Source organism: Scyliorhinus canicula, chromosome 8 (genome assembly GCF_902713615.1).
Source record: "Scyliorhinus canicula chromosome 8, sScyCan1.1, whole genome shotgun sequence".
Taxonomy (NCBI): Eukaryota; Metazoa; Chordata; class Chondrichthyes; order Carcharhiniformes; family Scyliorhinidae; genus Scyliorhinus; species Scyliorhinus canicula.
Window position 1 is genome coordinate 126,435,588 of NC_052153.1, and position 16,565 is coordinate 126,452,152.

General features: G+C 43.4%; 1 protein-coding gene across 9 annotated transcripts in view; it reads right to left on the reverse strand.

Annotated features, from left to right (window-relative positions):
- Positions 1 to 16,565, reverse strand: part of rgmb (repulsive guidance molecule BMP co-receptor b) — a 227,509-nt gene that overhangs the window by 101,073 nt on the left and 109,871 nt on the right. The window lies entirely within an intron of this gene.

Consider the following 16,565-nt stretch of genomic DNA (forward strand, 5'->3'; position numbering starts at 1 on the left):
TAGCATCCTGCAACAAGGAGAAGGCTAAATTCCTAACAAAGCTGCAAGTTCACTCCATTTGTTTGTCTTTGGCAAGAGAGAACAAAATGTCGATAACTCTCTGGGTAGAATGTCACTGACCACCATTACACAACAGTGAAAAGTAAATTGTCAGGTGTTGCAAATACCTCCAGCTTCGCATAAAAACAGACATATAATACTTAAAGCTCAACTTAATATATTACTTAAAATACTTAATAAAACTCAACAAACTCTCAGGATTGAGGGCAGACAAGTCCCCAGGGCCTGATGGTCCTAGGGTATGAAAGGAAGTCGGAGCAGAGAAAGTGGATCCATTGGTTATGACATTCCAAAATTCCACAGACAAGGGCAAGGTTCCAGTGGATTGGAAAAATGCTAACGTAACACCCTTATTCAAAAAGGGAGGGAGGCAGAATGTGGGAAATTACAGGCCAGTTAGTTTAACATCTGTTATTGGAAAATTGTTAGAATCAATTATCAAGGACGCAATATCAGAACATTTGGAAAGCTAAAGCGCTATCCATCAGATTCAGCATGGTTTTATGAAAGGCAAATCATGTTAAGCTAATTTGCTTGAGTTCTTCGAAGATGTAACAAACAAAGTGGATAATGAGGATCCTGTAGATGTAATATATCCGGACTTCGGCAAGGCATTTGTCAAGGTGCCGCACTGACGGTTACAAGGTGAGATCACATGGGATTAGGGGTAATTTATTAGCTTGGATAGAAGACTGGCTGACGGACAGGAGGCAGAGAGTCGGGATAAATGGGTCTTTTTCTGGATGGCATGATGTAACTAGTGGGGTGTCACAGGGTTCGGTCCTTGGGCCCCAGCTATTTACGATCTAAATAGGTGGGACAGTAAGTTGCAATGAGGAAATAAGAACCTTACAAATGGATACAGATAGGTTAGGAGAGTGGGCCAAAATGTGGCAGATGGAGTTTAACGTGGATAAATGTGAAGTCATGCATTTTGGTCTGGGTGTCCTCGTGCATGGGTCACAGAAAACGAGCATGCAGATGCAGCAGATAATAAGGAAAGCAAATGGAATGTTGGCATTTATAGCAAAAGGAATTGAGTATAAAGGTTAGGAAGTGTTGTTACAACTATACAAGGCCTTGGTAAGACTTCACCTGGAGTGTTGTGCACAGTTTTGGTCCCCTTATTTGAGGATAGATGTAGTGGCATTGGAGGCAGTTCAGAGGAAGTTCACTACATTGATTTCAGTGATGAGGGATTTATTGAATGAGGAGAGATTGAACAGTTTAGGCCTATACTCTCGAGAGTTTAAAACAATGAAGGGAGATCTAATTGAGGCATCCAAGATGCCAAAAGGTATCGATAAAGTAGACGTGGAGCAGATGCTTTCTCTTGTGGAGCATTCTAAAATGTGAGGTCATAATCTTAGAATAAGAGGTAGCAAATGTAAAACAGATTTGAGTAGAAACTACTTCTCCCAAAGGTTTGTGAATCCATGGAATTTGCTACCCCAGAGTGTGGTGGATGCAGGGATAGTGAGTAAATTTAAGGAGGAGTTACACAGATTTTTAATTGGTAATGGGCTGAAGGGTTTTGGAGAACGGGCAGGACAGTGAAGTTGAGGCCAGGATGGGGTCAGCCACGATCACATTGAGGGTGTTTAGGCTTGGGAGGCAAAAGTGCCTACTCCTGCTCCTAGGTTATGTATTCTGGGAGGAGATGCTCTGGCTGATTTCACAATCCAGCTCTTGGTCTGTAGCATTGTAGGTAGATGAGGAACATATCAGCCATTATAGAATGGCGGAGCAGACTCGATGGGCTGAATGGCCTAATTCTGCTCCAAATAGTTATATATCTTTTGTGAGGGTCACGAAGAATCCAGCACGAGTTTGTAGAACAAAAAGAAAAAACTTTATTTACAATAACATATAATATATATACACACACACACAACAGCAGCAGTAACTCCCTTGCTGCTCACTCCTCTCTAGCTGGTTCCATACTGGCCAGCTTTATTTATGCAGAGACCTGCTAATGATTTCTCCGCCCCCTCATTGGGAAAGCTCATACTCCTAAGGATTGTGGGATTAGTCCCCAGCCAGTGGTAAGTAGGCAGGTTACAACAATATCTTATAATGGTTACGGTCACTTTCACAGCTATTGGGCAATGCTGTTCTCGCTCTGCTCTGAAGTTGCAGTTGTGACTGCAGCAGGTGGCAGATTTCGAATAGGACGTCCTTATTGAAGTGCAAACGTGTCACATGTTGTTTCTCAATAAAGAGCTGGTAGAGGACATGTTTCTTGGGCGAATATCTCTCTTGCTGAGAGCCCATCTCTGCTTTCTCCCTCTTCCAATAGCTTGCCCTGCTCAGTATGCTCTTTGGTCATTCTGAAAGTCATACTGTATTCCAAGAGATGCAGACTGCTATTACACCCATGTCTGGAGCAACTGGTCATCAAAAATTCCTCAGTCCTTGCCACAGCACTTTCTGCAGATTTTTGCAATTTTAAATACCACAAGAAAGCAACACTTGTAAAATCGCAGCTACACCCAGAAGAAATCAACAACTTAACCTGTAGGTAGCGGATGATCCCTCTCACTAGTGCTGGTGGGAGCCTTTCATTCTGCTGCACAAATATTCAACTATGTATTTTTAAAATAGGTCAGTAGTTGGGTACTGAAGAAAGTGTTTTTAAAAAACAAATTTAGGGTATCCAATTCATTTTTTCCCAATTCAGGGGCAATTTAGAATGGCCAATCCACCTACCCTGTGCATCTTTGTGTTGTGGGGGTGAAACCCACGCAAACACGGGGAGAACATGCAAACTCCACACGAACAGCGACCCAGAGCCGGGATTGAACCTGGGACCTCGGCGCCGTGAGGCTGCAGGGCTAACCCACTGCGCCACTGTGCTCTGAAGAAAGAAAGGTTTTTGATCTAAAATGTTAACTCCGTCTCTCTCTCCACAGATGTTGCCAGACCTGCTGAACATTTACAGGACTTTCTGTTTTTATTACTTGGATGGAGCATCAGGCTTCAAAATGGCATCTCATGATCTGGTGCTCTGCATACTTCAGGCCGCCATGCATTGCGCTCACACTAACACCCTCAGAAATACCCTGAGGGACAAACAGAGTTGACATTTCAAGCAGGTCAAAGAACCTTCTTCAGGATTGCAACTCTTTTTCCATCCACAGATACTGCCAGACCAGCTGCGTATTTGTAGCATTTTCTGCTTTAATTTCAGAATTGTTTTAATTTCAAATTTCCAGCATCCACAGTATTTTAACAATAAGGCCAACCCCTTACGTGACTGATTAGAGACAGTGGACTGGTCCATATTTAAGAACTCAGCGACTAACTTAAATGAGTATGCCACCACCGTCACAGACTTCATCAGCAAATGTGTGGACGACTGCGTGCCAAAGAAAGCAGTACGTACGTTCCCCAACCGGAAACCATGGCTCAACCGCAGGATTGACTCCCTACTGAAGGACAGATCTGAGGCGTTCAAGGCAGACGACCCTGACCTATACAAGAAATCCAGGTAGGGCCTCCGCAAAGCCATCCGAGATGCCAAGAGAGACTATCAAACCGAGCTAGAGTCACAGACAGACTCTCGGCGGTTGTGGCAAGGACTAAACAACATAACGGGCTACAAAGCGAAGCCGAGCAGCATCTCTGGCAGCAGTGCACCCCTCCCCGATGAACTCAATGCATTCTATGCTCGGTTCGAGCAGGTAACCAACAATCCGCTGTCGAGTGCCCCAGCAGCCCATAATTCACCCATACCCACCATCACAGCTTCCGAAGTCAGATCGGCCTTCCTGAAAGTGAACTCGCAGAAGGCGATGGGCCCGGACGGGATCCATGGTCATGCACTCAGAGCCTGCGCAGACCAGCTGGCAGAGGTATTCACAGACATCTTCAACCTGTCCCTACTCCACTCCGAGGTCTCCACCTGCTTCAAGAAGACCACCATCATACCGGTACCAAAGAAGAATCAGGCAACGTGCCTCAATGACTACCGTATTGAGGTTCGCATACCGCCGCAACCGGTCCACATCTGACGCCATTTCCCTGGCCCTACACTCATCCCGAGAGCATCTCGAAAACAAGGACTCCTACCTCAGACTCCTATTTATTGACTACAGCTCCGCCTTCAACACCATAATCCCAGCCAAGCTCATATCAAAGCTCGAAACCCTAAGACTTGGCTCTCCATTCTGCAACTGGATCCTCGGTTTTCTGACCAACAGACCACAATCAGTAAGAATGAACACCAACACCTCCTCCACAATAGTCCTCAATACCAGGGCCCCGCAAGGCTGCGTACTTAGCCCCCTACTCTACTCCCTGTACATACACGACTGCGTCGCAAAACTTGGTTCCAACTGCATCTACAATCTAATGATACGACCATAGTCGGCCGGATCTCGAATAACGACGAGTCAGAATGCAGGAGGGAGATAGAGAACTTAGTGGAGTGGTGTAATAACAACAATCTCTCCCTCAATGCCGGCAAAACTAAAGAGCTGGTCATTGACTTCAGGAAGCAAAGTACTGTACACACCCCTGTCAGCATCAAGGGGCCGAGGTGGAGATGGTTAGCAGTTTCAAATTCCTAGGGGTGCACATCTCCAAAAATCTGTCCTGGTCCATTCACGTCGATGCTATCACCAAGAAAGCACAACAGCGCCTATACTTCCTCAGGAAACTAAGAAAATTCAGCATGTCCACATTAACCCTTACCAACTTTTACAGATGCACCATAGAAAGCATCCTATCGGGCTGCATCACAGCCTGGTATGGCAAACTGCTCGGCCCAGGACCGCAAGAAACTTCAGAGAGTCGTGAATATGGCCCAGTCCATCACACGAACCTGCCTCCCATCCATTGACTCCATCTACACCTCCCGCTGCCTGGGGAAAGCGGGCAGCATAATCAAAGATCCCTCCCACCCGCTTACTCACTCTTCCAACTTCTTCCATCGGGCAGGAGATACAGAAGTCTGAAAACACGCACGAACAGACTCAAAAACAGCTTCTTCCCCACTGTCACCAGACTCCTAAATTACCCCCTCATTGACTGACCTCATTAACACTACACCGTGTGCTTCATCCGATGCGAGTGCTTATGTAGTTACATTGTATATCTTGTGTTGCCCTATTATGTATTTTCCTTTATTCCCTTTTCTTCCCATGTACTTAATGATCTGTTGAGCTGCGTGACAATAAACAAATCCAATCCAATCCAACCTAATGGAATGAGAACAAGATTATTCAAGACAACATGTTGTTTTCACAAAATATGCAGTAAAGGAAAATGATTTAACCCATCTTAGCTCATCTGTTTAGAAAGTTAATACCTTCAACACAACATTGTACTTTTTCTGAAACGACTGCAGGGCTTTTTCCTGTACTATCCTCTGCCAATGCTCACTCATGTTGATCAGTCACTTTGCGAAGAAGGACTGATATTAATCCAAATCTGCCCCATTGTTTTACTATCACAGTTTAGTTTGAAGTATTGATTGAAAAACATTAACAAGACTCGTACTACAAAATCTGTAGCACACTGTTATTCTGTTTAGTCTTGATTTTTAAAAATCACTTTGAATGTGTGATTTGAATAACAAAAACTTTCTTTGCTGAGCCAAACCAAGCTTGTTCACACCTTAAACCAGAGTGAAATTACTGCTCAAAGTTAATGATTGTTTAAGGCCTGTGGTTAAACCAACACAGAAGGTGATTTGTACAACAGGGTAATGTCATCTCTCCTTTGTAAACAACTATAGTCAAAAACTATGAACTCAGCCTCTCTGTTTGAATTAGCTTTCAACCACACCTTACTTTTTATTAGTATAGGAGGATTTCAATAGCAAAATAAAACTTGATTCAACTGGTTATGAAAGGAACCCAGTGTCTGAGCCAAAAAAGGTATCGAGTAAAAAACTGAGCAAAACCTGATACCACAATTTTAAGTTACAGAGGTGGTTTACTTTAAGTGTTTACAGACAGTTGTATAAACCCACAAATAGTTCCCAGCATACTCATCTGTGTCTGGTGAGTGGAAAACACAAGATATATTTATATTTTAATATCTTATTAATATTTAGCAGGAATACCTAAATGGCTGAGTCAGAGCAAAGACTTTGTTCACACAAATGCTTTGCAGAGATATCAGCTATACATTGAATTATTGAGAGCACTATGAAAGCTTGGAGAATATTGTGCATTAGGGATACTCCATCTATATGTTGGCAGAAGGCCCAGTTGTGATAATGGAGGACAGAAAATGGTTTATCGAAGGCCATTGGATGGTTGGCATGAACGGTTTATTCCTGTAGTCGATTTTGGGATCTTATGTGGAGTCTTTTTTTTGTTATAAATTTAGAGTACCCAATTATTTTTTTTCCAATTCGTGGCAATTTAGCGTGGCGAATCCACCTAAACTCCACATCTTTGGGTTGCGGGGGTGAAACCCAACCAGTCATGGGGAGAATGTGCAAACGTCACACGACAGTGTCCCAGGGCCGAGATTCGAACCCGGATCCTCAGCGCCGTGTAGCCATCTGGGATGGCCACTTCCAACTAGGTGCAGAGGAACTCGCAAAGCTTGGCGGGTAAAATGGACAAGTCAAGACTCAGCCAGGCTCAGAGCCTGAAATGCATATTTGCCAGCAAAAGTGCAGATGGTATCGAAACTCCGTCCAATTAGCATTGTAATAGGGCTGATTAGCATTTGATGGCCCATGTTCACCAATACAAAGGACTGGTACTCAAGCAACCTGGACAGTCCCAGACATTTCGGCGCCACTCCCTGTTCAAGGGAAACACAAACAATGGGGTCAGTGACCACTTGGGACACGCCCAGCCATCCAGATCCCTGCCCAGTTATTGGCTAAAGAATCGAACAGAGTGATCAGGGATCACCCAATTAGTAAGGCCCAAATCGAAGGACTACCCAAAAGAGCGCGAAACCCCCCCCCCCCCCCCCCCCCAAAGAGTATAAAAAGAAGAGTTTGCCATATGTTCACTCTATTTTGGCCTTGGTACCCCGGTCACGGCCATCGCCAATCGCAGCAACACCAGAAGCGAGTTCAAGTTCAACGCCCGCTACCAGACGGATGAGCCCAGCTGAGCAGCAGTTACTCCTTCGAACCCGAGAGATTCAGAATTGAACAGTGGCCACTGTTTTCTGACCTAAGCCGGGTGCCCGAAGTTAAGTACAGGTTGTCTTAGTTGATAGGTGTAGTTGACTAGTAGTGTTTATGTTGCATGTCTAATTGTGTGTAAATAAAGTACCCGTGACCTTGAACTAACTAACTGGTGTTTGGCTCTTTGATCGATAGCCGGTTGAAACTTGTAGTGGTATCCTTTCGATACCTGCCGATTCTAAGGATTCGGAGATAGACAACATAGAAAGAAGGCAAATTCACTGATTGCTATAATTGGAACAGAGCCCAGAAAAGACAGAATAGAAAAGAAAGCACAACAGCCGGAGGTTGCAATGCTAACCACTGTGCCACATGCTGCCCTATGTGGGGTCTTAATACTACTTAAGTGTCCTCACCAAGCCTTTTGTTTAATTCCCTGTAATTGGGAGAGGATTCAATATAATCTTCTGCTTCCTTTGTTCCAGGTGAAACTTCAGCATTATTATGAATTCCACATAAAAGGCTGTGAGTAAAAATCCAAGGTGCGATTTAGGAATCATATCTGCCAACTTCCAGGGGCCTGGTCAATATTTTCTGACAACAACAAGCACAGACCGATTCCATTAGTCAATCCTTCCTATAGCTTCACAGCTTCCATCCCATGTCCGGTTTCCCAGCCTCACCCAAGTACAGTTTTTAATCGACTAGATTGAAATCCTTTCCACTAAATTCTGCCCTTCAGTTAATACCTAGAATGTTTTTAGATAAGGTAATGAGAGCAAAACTTCTGAATTAATCAAGACACAGTCAGATGCTGTGGAACATGATGGTATAAAACATTAATCGGAGGGGTGAAAATACCTTCCTCACCTGTATACATGTTTATTGTTTTATCATTGTATGTATTCATCCTTTTTAAAAAATAAATTTAGAGTACCCAATTCATTTTTTCCAATTAAGGGACAATTTAGCGTGGCCAATCCACCAACCCTGAACATCTTTCGGTTGTGGGGGCGAAACCCATGCAGACACAGGGAGAATGTGCAAACTCCACATGGACAGTGACCCAGAGCCGGGATCGAACCTGGGACCTCGGCGCAGTGAAGCTGCAGTGCTAACCACTTCGCCACTGTGCTGCCTGTCGTATTCATCTCTGCCTTCTCCTCTTTTCTCTATTGTCTTCAAAGATAAACTAAAGACTTAACCAAAGAATTTCTAAATATCATTTTGGGCGAGCTTGGCAGGGTCACCGCCTCCTTGGGTGAAAATCACACTGGTATTTACCCACACTTGTCATTTAATGGGCCTTGGGGAATTTCTCCCCAGTCTAGCCCACACTTAGAAATTTTCTCAACAATGGGGAGCTGAACTCAACGATGAAGCTGGTTTCTCAGAGATCAGGGCGCCATTATGAAAAGGTGCCCCGATTTCCAAGTGAGCTTGAGGACCCCCCACACCCCCCACCCATGGGCAATGTCACCTCCCACACGTATGGGCATTACCCCACATACCCCCAAGTGAGGACACCTGGCTATGGGGTCGCAGACGGCCCCTCACTTTTCGGGCCTATCCCCCCCTTTCAGGAACCCCACCCTTCACCCTTCACCACCTTTGAGGCATCTTCATACCGGTCCTTCCCCCCACCCTTCACATCCCTCATCTCCCCTTTCATGGGCATGGCCACCCTGAGCTCCCAGCCACCGTGGCAATGTCAGGGACAATGTCAGTGCCAAGGTGCCAGCCTGGCACTGCCAAGGTGCCAGTCTGGCACTGCCAAGGTGCCAGCCTGCCACTGCCACGGTGCCAGCCTGCCACTGCCAAGGTGCACAGGCGCCAGAGAGAAAGCCAGGGTGCCATCCTGCCCTGTCCCTGACCACCCAGGTATCTCCAATGGCCACCAAGGTGCCATTACATCCAGTCCACGTTTGCGTGGACCAGTGCCATGGTGAGATCTCCCAGGCGTTCGTTCCCAGGCCTCAGGAGAATCAGGCAGCGACATATTTAAATGAGCTTCATGTGTAAATGGGGCGAGATCCAGATCACGCCGTCTCAGGAGATCTCGTGAGGCATTCCAAGCATTGCAAATCGCATGAGAGACCTCTTGCAAGATTTAACGGACTTGCCGGGTCACTGAGACAGGCACAACAAAGCGGTTCGATCACATACAGAATCAGTGACCTCTGATCAATCACTCTGCCCTCATTCCCAAATGTAACATAGCCAATCCAGTGTGAGACCTAGCATCTTACCCGCATAGTAAGAATTAAAAGTGCAGATCCAAGGTCCAACCTTGGTTTAAAGGTTAATCTTCAAATCCTGTAAGACGTCACAATCTGCTGTTCCCTCTTATAACTTTTGCCGCCAAATAAAAAACTAAGAGCACATTAGATAAAGACACATTATCATCTATTCATCTTCAACTTAACTATTCTTTCTGAGCCACACGGACAAAATAATTTACAATTTAAACATCTGGGGCAGGGGTCCCAAAACTGCTGTCAGTGGACCCGAAATATCTCCAGGGGGACAATGAAACTGATGGCCACCATGTGACTGGAAAACACGGGTTCGAACACGCAAAGTTTAAAAAGAATAAACAGGTTAATCTGAGTACGAATGGGCAGGCCTCACAATGAGTGGGCAGTCCTTGGAGTGAGCGAGCCAGCTTCGCACCGAGCCGGCGGACAGGCCTGGGATCATGCAGGCCTTACAGCGAGTGTTTGAGAGGTGTGTTTGAGAGAGATGGGTGAATTAATGTGAGAGAGATGGGGGAGAGTGTCTGTGAGAAAGAGGGTCAAGAGTCTCTGTGAGAGAGACGGACAAGAGTGTGTGTGACAGAGGGATGAGAATGTGTGTGAGAGAGGGTAAGTGTTTGCGTGACAGAGGGGGGGTGAATGTGTGAGGTGAATGTGTGAAAGGTGAACGTGTTTGGAAGGATCGAAATGAGAGTGCGTCCGATATGAGAATCAACTTTCCAGATAACTCCTCCCTTTAAAAATGACAAAATGTATGACTCAAGTTTTTTTTTAACAAGAGAACTTATTCATTATTACCAGGTTAGCCACACCAAAAATGGGTACTACTTCCAGGGGTTAATTTTAAAGGGCAATGGGAGGGTGGCTTGGCCGGGGATTAATGGGAGGAGGCCATGTAGCTGGCAAATGTACTTGTGATTGTGTGCCTCTTCCTAATTCCTAATATGTACATAGATGTAGCTAGAAAATACTTATTTACATTTGAATCTGTGTTCGCACCTATTTAGGGCATAAATTGGGAATCAACGTTTTGCATTTTCCAATGCTCTTGAGCGGTCACTAGGGGCTCCGTGGCTCGAAAAGTTTGGGAAACCCTGAACAAAAAGGAGAATAGTTATTTTAATCACCTGTTGTATTCAACACTCAAGTACATATCATCTTCTAATCAGGATTCTTCATAAAGTTAGAGTTAATTTTCCCTGACAAGTGTGAACACGGTAGCACAATGGTTAGCACTGCTGCCTCACAGCACCAGGAACCCGAGTTCCATTCAGTCCTTGGGCGACTGTCTGTATGGAGTTTGCACGTTCGCCCCTTTTCTGCATGGGTTTCCTCCGGGTGCTGCGGTTTCCTTCCACAGTCCAAAAATGTACAGGTTAGGTGGATTGGCCATGCTAAATTGCCCCATCGTGTTCAAAAGATTAGGTTGGGTTATAGGGATGGGGCAGGGGTGTAGGTCGAGGTGGGGTGCTCTTTCGGAGGGTCGGTACAGATTCGATGGGCCAAATGGCCTCCTTCTGCACTGTAGGGATTCTATGATTCGAAGCGTGTGTGAGCAAATTAATGTGCACGTGAGCGTGAAAGTCTGTGTGTGTGTGTTGGGGGGGGGGGGGTTTGCGTGTGCACAGGCGCGTGCATGAGCAAATGTGCATGTGCGAGCATATGTATGCGAGCGTGTGTGTGTGTGAGCAAGTCAGTGTCTGCAAGCGAGTGAGTGCGGGCTAGAGTCTGTGTGAGAGAGTGAGAGCAAGAACCCAGAGACTGGTGTGAGCCAGGCACACATGTCCTCCCTCTCCAAAAACGTATCTACAAACCAGCTGGGAGAGAGGATAACCCAGGCTGAAAGGCAACCCACTTCCGACTCTCACTTTTGTATGAATACTGCAGAGGCCATTTCAGAGTAGATGCCATCAGATGCAAACAAAAGATCAGTTTAATTAAACCTACCTCCTTAGCTCGGCCCTCGTCCCCACCGCTTTCTGGTTACCACGACCTTGGGTCTGGTATGTCTCTCTACAACAATAATCATCATAATTAACTCGCTTATTGTTACAAGTAGGCTTCAATGAAGTTACTGTGAAAAGCCCCTAGTCACCACATTCCGGCACCTGTTCGGGGAGGCCGGTACAGTTCTGCTTCTTGAGCTGAAAAGGCAAATAAATGTTTAATTGGTTAACTCTGCTGCTTGGCACTTTTAACGGTCATTTTTATTTCTTACTTTTTTAAAGGATCGATTTATTGCTTTAACATTGGTTTTTAAAAAATTCATGTTTAATGTTTTCCCAACCTTATCTTTCTGACATTTTCTCATTGGCCCCTTGAGTGAGCAAAAAAATTGAAAACTGGCCCCTCACATGAAAAGGTTGGATAATCCTGATTTGAAGAGTTATTTCTGTCCCATTACCTATACATTGGACGCTGAGGTGATATTCACACATGTATAATGTAACTTTATTTTCACTAGTGTGAAATATCATCTTCAGGGACTGTAAAAATACCAAGTAAGCCCACTGAGTGCGAGGAAGTTAGCTTTTTATGGCAAAACACTGTTCATTCTGGTTTCTACATGAGGCACATTTCAAACTGCTAGTGCATACTTTCACTGACACGTTTGAGGTTACATTTGGAATAAATTATTATTCCCTTTCCTAGGCTGTTACAGATCCCAGATTTCTACATTTGGTAAGCAGCGGCACTGGCAAAAAAAGTGTTTCTCCTGAGCATATTGACTTTGCAAAGTGAAGCTGATGCATGGACAGGCCACATATTGATGCCAAGTTTACCTCTGAGAATACTATGTAACTATAACATAACTAGTAACAGCAGTGTAACTTATTTTTTTTTAAACATTCATAGCTTTAATTTCCCTGCAAAACGAATTTCTAGCAGTCTGCAACTTGACTAACTAACAAGGCCACATTGGAGTGAAAATGGGACTATTTTCATATAAACTGCACAAAGCTACGTTTTGCAAAGTCTTTTTCTGACGTTCTTTGAGTGAAACACATCAGTACTCAAGAACAATGTATGAACAGAATACAAAACTCAATGGTCATGAACAATGAACATTGAAAGAAGGTTCTTTCAGAACGGAAACCCAGCGTCACTTTTAGAGGATTTGACCCTCAGCATGTGCCTGAAATCACCTTGCCTTGCCCGTGAAAGCTACCCTCATTATTGGACAACTTGTACAGGTATCCCACTGAGCCACCACTGACACCTTCGTCCAGAATCCAGTGCAGCCAAGAACACTTTAAATCAGGGGTGGGCAAACTTTTCCGTGCAAGGGCCACATTCAGAAATTCACAATTTTAAAGGGCCGCATAGTATATTAAGTAAAATAATTACTTCACCCGGTTATGATTCTGGGCGCCTCATATAGAACATAGAACAGTACGGCACAGAACAGGCCCTTCGGTCCTCAATGTTGTGCCCAGCAATGATCACCCTACTCAAGACAACGTATCCACCCTATACCAGTAAGTAACCCAACAGCCCACCCCCCCCCCCCCCCCCCCCCCCCCATTAACCTTTTAAAAAAAAAAAAAATTTTTTTAAAGAAATTTTTTTAATGACTTGGTGGGCCGCATAAAGACCTTTGGCGGGCCGCATGCGGCCCGTGGGCCGTAGTTTGCCCACCCCTGCTTTAAATGAATAATCATTAAAAAATAAAATGGTTTAAGAGAATAAAATCTAAAAAGCACAAATTTTCTACATTTTCCATATGGTATCGGAGTTAAATGAATAAAACATACAAATGAACTGACAGTATGGAATATTTATTTAGTAACTGTACAGCTGCTCCAAAGTCAATCTATTCAATCCTTTTTTGCCAATCAATCTAAAGTATTTTTCCAAGTATTTTTGTCTAGCTATAAAAAAAACGACTTAGTAACCAGTTCAGCAATGTTTCCAAGTTTTTTAAAAACCTAATTAAATGCTCAGGTTCCACAATTTTGGCAATCCATGCAACAAGCTTTTATTGTTAGGTGTGAAAATCACTTCATCAGGTGCTAATGTTCAAACTTGGTGGTGCTTATAGCTTTACCCATGTTTTAGCATCAAGCAAACCGCTTGGTAATCGGCTATATTGATAGATATGATTGTTTCTAAAGATTTTTCAAAAGATAAGATTTTAAGTTCTTTTTTTTTAAAAAAAGATTCTTCATCCCTACTGTAATGTGTATATATAAAATGAAGCAAATGGCTGGGATCTATTCCGGTTGGCCGTAACAACTATGATTTTTACAGTACTGTAATTGCAAACCAGTCTGCATTCCATTGTTAGCTCTTGCCAAACTTGATACAGCTTAAAAGTGAAAATAAAACAGCTTTTAATGCAAGGATATTTAAAAGGAATAAAAACCAGCCAAGAAATTAATTAAAAACATTAACGTGCGCCTTTTCTGACTCAAAATATATTTCTGCCTCGCCATTTAAGGTCTTCCAAAGTCATCCGCCTTCCTGAAGTAGGCAGCTAACATGTTCCCATACTTAAACCACTAAAGTTGTGTGTGTGGCCTCAGGTAGCTTGCTTGCTTATTTTTCCCTCTGAGAAAGCACATAACCTCTAGTTCGTTTTCTTTCCCCTCCTAATACTCAAAAAGCAAGAAATGAAAACCATCACAGGTGGAATTGTGGGCCTAGCTCCAGATGTATTACCTGAAAAGCACAGCCACAAAGCATTAGATGCAGCAACAGACAGGAAAAGTAGCAAAGGACTGCAAATCAAAGGATAAACATCCGGACAGCTATACTTTTCAGTTCACTGAATTTGGAAAATTCACCCTGTCCGGTTTACAGGGTTGCCAACTGTGATTAATAATCTTTATTGGGCAGCACGGTGGCACAGTGGTTAGCATTGCTGCCTCACGGCGCTGAGGTCCCAGGTTCAATCCCAGCTCTGGGTCACTGTCCGTATGGAGTTTGCACATTCTCCCAGTGTTTGCGTGGGTTTCGTCGCCACAACCTAAAAAGATGTGCAGGGTAGGTGGATTGGCCATGCTAAATTGCCCGTTAAAATTGGAAAAAAAGAATTGGGTATTCTAAATTTAAAAAAAATCTTTATTGTCACAAGTAGGCTTTCATTAACACTGCAATTAAGTTACTGTGAAAAGCCCTCAGTCGCCACATTCCAGCGCCTGTTCGGCTACATGGAGTGAGAATTCAGATGACCTAATTACCTAATAAACGTCTTTCGGGACTTGCGAGAAGAAACCGGAGCATCCGGTTGCATCCCTGGAGATTTCATCACATGACTTGTCTCCAGGCTCCAGTCATTAGTCGGCCAACACATCCATCCTTGTGACCTACCGCTTTCCTACGCCAATTTGAAATCGCAAAGACTCATCACCCAATTGGATGATGCTTGACCACCAGCCAAAAGGCCTTTCCCCCACATTTTCCAACATTTCTATATCTGGTAAAGAGAAACGCTCAAAGAAAATGGCACAAAAAAAACGTCAAGCCCCGAAGAGATTTCTCCAGGATTGCACACAGCACTGTCCTGAAAATTGATCTCCAAAGTCTTAGAGATTCCAGACCAATCCTGGACGATTGGCAACCTATGGGTTAGTCAGTTAAACACTTCCATCTTGATTCCAATTCAGAAAAATGTGGTGAATGCATGAAGAAGTGTGTGGTGCAGGCATTTGAAAATCATTTAGCAAACAAAAATATACAGGAGAAGTTAGTCTCAAGGTCAAGTTGCCCATATATAAATTTGTTAACTGATAATATTGGTTTTATTTAAAATATACAATTTGGATCTTTCCTTTGAATAAAAAAATGCCGGAATGTGGCCTCAGCTATAAGTGGAGGTAATGAAATGAAATGAAAAGAAAATTGCTTGTTGTCACGAGTAGACTTCAATGAAGTTACTGTGAAAAGCCCCTAGTCGCCACATTCCGGCGCCTGTTCAGGGAGGCTGTTACGGGAATCGAACCGTGCTGCTGGCCTGCTTGGTCTGCTTTCAAACCCAGCGATTTAGCCCAGTGTATTAAACAGCCCATACTTGAGGTTAATGTAAAATGTGGGACATAGGTTCACCTGCCTGCCTCCTGTACCCCTCTCTTAATTTTTGTTTTCATTGTAGTTAGTGGAAACACATATCAGGAATTGATATTGCCCATTCTACACTATCATCAAATGTCAAAATTAGCCCCATTATGTCTAATAAGGTGAAGAAGGAATTTTAAAATGAAATTAAAATCTAATCAATACATCTGAATACAGTAGGTTGTTTTTGAGGGATTTTATTAGGAATGTTTCCCAATACAGAAAGATGGTATTCCGAGGTAGATGGTCTTTATAGAATTAGACAAAGTCAAAGCAGCTCTTATTTCGAAGCACTGAAAGATATTTGGAGCAAGCTGTCTCCTCAAAACGAATATTAATTTCTTGGGCTTATTCTACTACCTTTGAGGTGCTGTTTTTCTTCACGGTTCAGTTGAAAGGCTCCAGTTTTAATGTCAACCTAAGCAACAGTGTCTGCTCACTTCACAACTGACACTCACCATTGTGTTTTTTAAGTTTTGAGAAGAAGTAAGCATTGTGGAACTGAAATTCCATGAAGTTTTCCTTTCTAAATAAAAGGATAATAAACTTACATTTACCACTTTCGCCATTAGGTTGTAAAATGTCTTTCTAAATGCCTTGTAGAGGTACAAAATAAGGCTTCTGAGTAGGGTTTTGAATTCCCCCTGACAGTTTGATTAGGTAGCTATCTAACTAACAGTGGTAGCTTAAAGAAAACTAAAGAGCCACTTCTCGTCCAGTTAAGCTAAACTATGTCCACAAATTCCCTCATATGGACATCTTCATAAGGAAAAGGAAAAGTACAAAGCAACTGTAAAATTGGCAAGTATTAAACATATGCCCCAGAAAGGTACATAGCCACATAGAATTTACAGCTAAGAAACAGGCCATTCTGCTTAACTGATCTATACCAGTCTATTCATCTAACCCTTTCAGTATATCAGTTGATTTGCAGTTGGAACTGTAAATTTTGTCCTTTTTCAATAAAGTTTATTTTAGCACGAAGCAAAAAATTAAGTAGTTGCCATGAAGGATGAGATAATCACGCACCACTTCAACTGCACACCAGTGACAGTATTACAGGAGTTACGACAACATGTTAGACAATTAAA